Source organism: Cornus florida, unplaced genomic scaffold (assembly GCF_030987335.1).
Source record: "Cornus florida cultivar Cherokee Brave unplaced genomic scaffold, ASM3098733v1 CherokeeBrave_3.0.0_Hap2_Chr04, whole genome shotgun sequence".
NCBI lineage: Eukaryota > Viridiplantae > Streptophyta > Magnoliopsida > Cornales > Cornaceae > Cornus > Cornus florida.
Genome location: NW_026775574.1, coordinates 76,981,393 through 76,987,805, shown reverse-complemented (window position 1 = coordinate 76,987,805; position 6,413 = coordinate 76,981,393). Strand labels below are relative to the sequence as shown.

The 6,413-nt window shown below is 36.9% G+C and overlaps 1 pseudogene; it reads right to left on the bottom strand.

Moving 5' to 3' along the window:
- Positions 1 to 5,759: 5,759 nt before the first annotated feature.
- Positions 5,760 to 5,858, bottom strand: LOC132305618 (small nucleolar RNA R71; annotated as a pseudogene).
- Positions 5,859 to 6,413: the final 555 nt, after the last annotated feature.

Below are 6,413 nucleotides of genomic sequence, written 5' to 3'. Positions count from 1 at the left end.
ACATCCGGCTTCAAACTAGCACACAAATCTACTAACGATCATCAAGACAAAGAATAGACCTTTTATTAAAGCTTTATTCATCTAGGTGCACTTATTCTTTTTACTCATATTTTTTTTTTTTACTAAGCTAAGGATCAAAGATGAAAGTATGGTGTAATGTGTTGATCTATTAAGCTTTCTAGCGATCCATAAGGTCGAGCGTTAGGTCAATGACTCCCAAATCGGACGGTTTTAGGGCATTAGGCGTTTAAACACCTCTAAGGACTTACAAGCTCAAATCGACTAGGCTACAAATCAAAACAACCTCCGTCTAATCATTTCCCACTTCTCACCTTTTGGGAGAAGTCCTCACTTTTTTATTTGCTTTTGCAACTTCTTTTTTTTTTTTTTTTTTTTCTTTAACCTAGAGTTTGGGCCCTCCACCTTTCGGTGCGAGAAATTCAGTGCTTGATGAGGCTAGAATCCCGGCTACTCAATGAAAAGGGTTTGTTATCCACTTTTGTTAAAATGATGCACTACTAGCTCAATTGGGATATAATCAAATCAATAGTCAACAAAGCATGTGCCCCACAAATGAATGCTAGTGTGCGCCTGTGCTAGTGTAGAATCATAAAGTGAATCTTAAAACAATCACAAGATCAAGATGATGTGGACAACAAATGTAAGCAAGATATTTATCTTTCAAAAAATTTACTCCTAAATAGCATCCACAAAGCATACAAGGAGTATTGGACTCTCAAGTCTTGCAATTTTTAAATTCTAAGTATCATAGTCCTTAAAAGAGCAAAATCATAGCTCAAGACTCTCAAATCATACCACATACATAGAAAGTAAGTGCGACATGTAAAATATGCTAACACACCCCCAAACTTAATCTGTGCATTGTCCTCAATGTATAAAGAAGCAACAAAGAATGGAAAGAGTATACTAAATGGGTGAAGTAAAAGGGATCCGACAACGAAAGCTTAGCTTTGGAAGTTGCACCCCCAAACTTAGATTTCTAAAATCTGTCTGAAAATGGTCACACTAACAACTATAAAAGCATATGCATCAATCATATGAAGGAGAGGTGAAACTGAGACATAGAAATGTTATAAAACATGAGATGGAAGAGAGAAGAAAGTGCAAGCCCAAAAGAGAATTTTTTTTTATTGATCAAAATTTTTTTAATCGATCGAACTGTCCTATGATCGATTAAAGGCACTGAAGAATTAAGTCCTAGGAGCAAAAATTTCCGACGCAAACTCGATCAATTGAAATCCTTTTTGATCGATTGAAATCACTGTTGGATCTATTGAAATTGATTTGTGATCGATCGAAATAAAGTTCGATCGATCGATCGAAGACCCTCGAATCAGAATTTTGAAGAATGCAGATTTTGAAAGGCTTACAACATACCAGGAAAATTTCAAGGAAACAGTGAAAGATCATTATGAAAATGCTGTAAAAATGAAAAACTAGATAGAAAATGAAGAAATAGAGTTTGTAAACTCTATTGGGACTAGGTTTAATGTCTCTAGTTGACGTTCAAACAATCTCAAACATCAACATAGATTGGATCCACCAAGAGGGTGGATTCCGTATGCCTTTGAAAAACTTTCCCTTCAATATAGGGCTTCAACCTTTGCCCATTTACTTTGAATGTATTGCCATATTTTAAGCTTTCTATCTCAATCGCCCTATGAGGCACAACAGAAATGATTTCATATGGGCCTTCCCATTTGGTACGCAATTTTCCGGGAAAGAGTTTAAGCCTCAAGTTGAAGCGCTATGCTTTTTGTCCTGGTTCCAAAGATTTCTTCACAATATGTTTATCATGAAAAGTTTTGGTTCTTTCTTTGTACAGTTTGGCATTATCATAAGCATTGTGTCTTAACTCTTCCAACTCATTTAATTGAAGTAAATGATTCTCTTCGGCTTTATCAAGGTCAAGATTAAGCTTTTTAACCGCCCACATAGCTTTATGTTCTAGCTCAACCGGAAGATGGCAAGACTTTCCATATACAAGTCTATAAGGAGATAGGCTAATGGGAGTCTTATATGTCGTTTGGTAAGCCCACAAAGCATCATTTAATTTTGTGAGACCAATCTTTCCGGGTTGTATTAACTATTTTCTTAAGAATTTGTTTGATTTCCCGGTTTAAAACTTCTACTTACCCACTCGTTTGAGGATGATAAGGGGTGGCAATTTTATGAGTAACGGAGTATTTGAGAAATAATTGCTTCAAGAATTGATTACAAAAATGTTTTCCCCCATCACTAATCATTGCTCTTAGCATGCCAAAATGAGTAAAGATGTTTGATTTAATGAATTAAACAATCACGGAGTGGTCATTCTTTTTGGTAGCATAAGCCTCCACCCACTTGGAAACATAATCAATGGTAAGTAGAATGTATTGAAAATCGTAGGACATAGGAAAAGGACCCATGAAATCAATGCCTCAAATATCAAAAATTTCAACCACAAGAATATTTTTTAAGGGCATCATGTCTCTTCTTGACATCGACCCCATCTTTTGACATTGCTCACACCCCTTGCAAAAATTGTAGGCATCTCTATGGATGGTAGGCCAAAATAGCCCACTTTGAAGAACCTTCAAGGTGGTCATCTTTGCACTAAAATGACCACTACATGCAAAGGTATGGCAAAACACAAGTACACTTGGCACCTCACTCTCCGGAATGCACCTTCTCACAATTTGATCCGGGCAATATTGAAACAAGATGGGATCTTCCTGATAAGCACTGAAAAGTGTGCATTTAAACCCCTTAAGCTTAGGTATTCTAGAACCTTTATCTATCTTATTTTCCCGCTTTAGATTAATTTCGTGTTATTTCCATTTTCAGGTACTTATCCTCAAAATAAGCTTACTCAGCTAAATAAGAGCATAATTGAAGCAATCTTGAGATGAATCAAAGAAAAGAGCAAAGTGGGAGCAAAAGGAAGCAAATGATGGAAATTCAACAAGTTCGATTGATCATGGAATATCTTCGATCCAACATTGATTGATTTCAGCACTTCAAGATGGACCCAGGCTATTTTGTCCTTGTCTAAAGATCCCATAAATTTTGATCGATCTACCTTTCTTTCAATCGATCGAAAAGATTCCATCTTATCCAGTTATACCACCACACCTACCACTTTTGTCTCTTTTCCAAAAATATCTCAGATTTGTCTTTATCCAAAAAGGCGCCGCCATAGTGGATCGATCCAGCCTTAGTTCAATAGATCTCAGCCATGTTCGATTGATCGAACTTCCCCAAGTGTGAGAAAAGACAAAAATCCAGCTCATTGAAAGTTGTCTCATAGCCAATTATTGGAGGAATGTTCGAGTGCGAGCCCAGACCATTAGGGTGACATTTTAATCTACCTATATAAAGAATAAGAGACACCTTTTTCAGAGGAGGCTAGATAGAAAGACTTTTGATACAATTTCCATATTCTTAGTGAGGAAGCAAATAAGGGAGGAAGCTAGAGACACAAGCTTGGAGTTCTTCCATCCACCAAGAAGAGGAGCAATTTCTTCCATGGAGTTAGCCCTTGAGGGTTGGAGGACACCATTCATGAGTGGTTAGACATCCTCTTGGGGCTAGAGTTAGCCCCAAGCATGCTTTCTACCTCTTGATTTATGTATTTTTGAGGGGATTTGTATTGTGATTCATGTTTTGACATTTTTATATACATAGATCTTGTTTATTCAATGATTTGTGTGGGTTAATGCTTCCAATTGATCATTTCATTCTATCCATATGTCTATGTATGCTAGAATAGATGTTTATGTGTTTGTCTCTAGATTTTGTGTTATTGATGCATGTCTCTGTGTGTTGATGCTATAGATCTAGAGATTGTCAAGATATAATGCTTAATAGAATGCTCTTGTGGTTTATTTGATGGTTTATACTCATTTCCTGATGGATTGTGCCTCTCTCTTAGTTTAATTAGTTTAATTTCATGTCATTAGCTTAGTTGTAGTGTAGTTGTAGTTTAGATGTTAAATGGGAGGACAATCCATGCTTGTTGTTTGATGTTCCAGACTTTTGAATGCAAGTAGCATATGTCTCTAACCTTGTGATGTGTTGGTTGTGAGCTTAAAGGAAGGACTAATGACTTGGTTTGATATATTGTGCTTTTCACTTTGTTGCTTAGACAATATATGCTTAACTGGTCATCCATGCTTGTTGAAACAACCACATACACACATACTATTGTTGCAATACATGTTTTCCCCCTTATTAATCATTCATTAAGTTTGTAGAAAAGCTATGCTTAGTGGTGACCTCTAAACCCCAAGATCTCTCTCTCTCTTTTACTCTCTCTATAGCATTTAATTGTTTACTTTAGTTTAAATTGCATCTTAGTATAATTCAATCACCAACCAATCTTTTGATCACTCGACTTACTAACCCTAAACTCGATTCCACAACCTTATACGACCCACCAATCCCTTGGGACGATCCCTACTCGCCCTATCTATATTTTGTAGTTAAAGGTAGTAATGACAATTATAAATGTAAAACTTGGCCACTCTCGTCTTAGCACACTTTTCAAGCATTCGTCCCACGACACACCAAGTTTTTGGCGCTGTTGCCGGGGATTGATTGAAGGTAACGTCGTATTTGTGGAATCAATTAGGAATTAGTACTCTTTTGATCGTGTTTTTACTTTATTTTCATTTTTATTTTGGTTACTTATTGTGTTGGCTCTTGTTTAACTAGGTACATTGAGCTAAGAAGGCAAGCAAATGAGCATTCCAAGCAAGGAGCTAAGCAATTTAAGGAAAACGCTAAAATTCTAAAAATTTTGCAAAGCTAAAAATTGGAAAATGAATTGAAGTGCTAAAGAACCCTTTGTGAGCTCTTTCTTAACTCAACTTCTAGTTAAATCGTCGGCTCGCGTGGAGGCATTTTATTGTTCTTTGCATATTTTTGAAAGCATGGGAGTATAGGATAATTGTATGTGGAGGAAGTTTGTTGCTAATTGAATTGTTGCGAAAGTGAAGTGTTTATTCATTGCTTATTACTTGTTGTGTCTTGTTGTGCATGCATGGTCATAGGTCATTAAATCCTACTCTTGTCCCTCTTAATTTGAATCTTGAAGCTATTGTTCGTACACCTAGGGGAAGGGGTAATTTTGATCATTCTACTTCTACAATGGGAGTACATAATGAAGACCATATAGAGGACCTTGGTTACATAGACTAACAAGGTATCTTCCCCAATATGCATCATGATAACATGCAAGTACCTTTAGGCATGCCAAGGCAATTCATTCACCAACCACAACAACAAGGCCAAGTTCCATTAGGAATGCCAAGGCCTATGTATGCTCCACAACCTCCCATAGTGCAAGGCAATCAAGGTGCTCATGTTACACCACCAATTGCTAATCCTCCACTTGCTTTAAGAGATCACTATGTGCCTAATGAATATAATGCACCAACATGCATTCAATTGCCACCATTTAGAGCACACCACTATGAAATCAAACCACAAATCATTCAAATGCCTCCTAATTATCATGGACTTCCAAGTGAAGAACCTTACAAGCATTTGGATGAGTTTCTTGAAGTATGTTCCACCGTGAGATACATGGATATGCCGGAAGAGGTCTTAAGGCTTAAACTTTTTCCATTTACCCTCAAAGACAAGGCAAAATATTGGTTCAACAATCTTAGGCCTTTTTCAATAACTTCTTGGGCAGAAATGCAACAAAAGTTCTTGAAGAAGTACTATCCAGTTTTTAAGACAAATGCCATGAGAACTTCAATTAGGGAATTTTCACATGGAGATGGGGAAACATTTCATGAAGCATGGGAACGATTCAATGAATTGTTTAGGAAGTGTCCACATCATGACATGCCCGAATGGCAAATAGTTCAATATTTCTTTGAAAGTCTATCGGACAATTATAAAGGCATGGTTGATGCTTCTATGGGTGGCTCTTACATTGATAGGCATGAGGATGATGTGTGACGTCTTTATGAGAGCATGAGTGAAAATTCTTTGCATCCAACATTATCTTCGAAGAATGGTAGAAATTCTAGTGGAAGGAAGAGTGTCAGCTTACATCAAGTCGACCACTCTAATGAAATTGCCGCCGAGATGAAATCATTATCTCAAAGGTTTGATCAATTCTTGATCAACTAAAACTCGGCAAATCAAGTATCTTCTTTCCCCAACCATTCTCATCATGCATCTAATGAATCATGTATGACTTGTTTAAATGTTTTACATTCTACTTCCAATTGTCCCCATGGACATGTGCAAAGTGAGCATCATGAACAAGTCAATGCAGCTTTTGTTAATCAAGGGAACAATCCTTTTGGCAATCATTATAATTCTAGTTGGAGGAATCACCCGAATTTCTCTTGGAAAAGCCAAGGGGAGGGCTCAAACCCTTCCCAAGGTAGTTT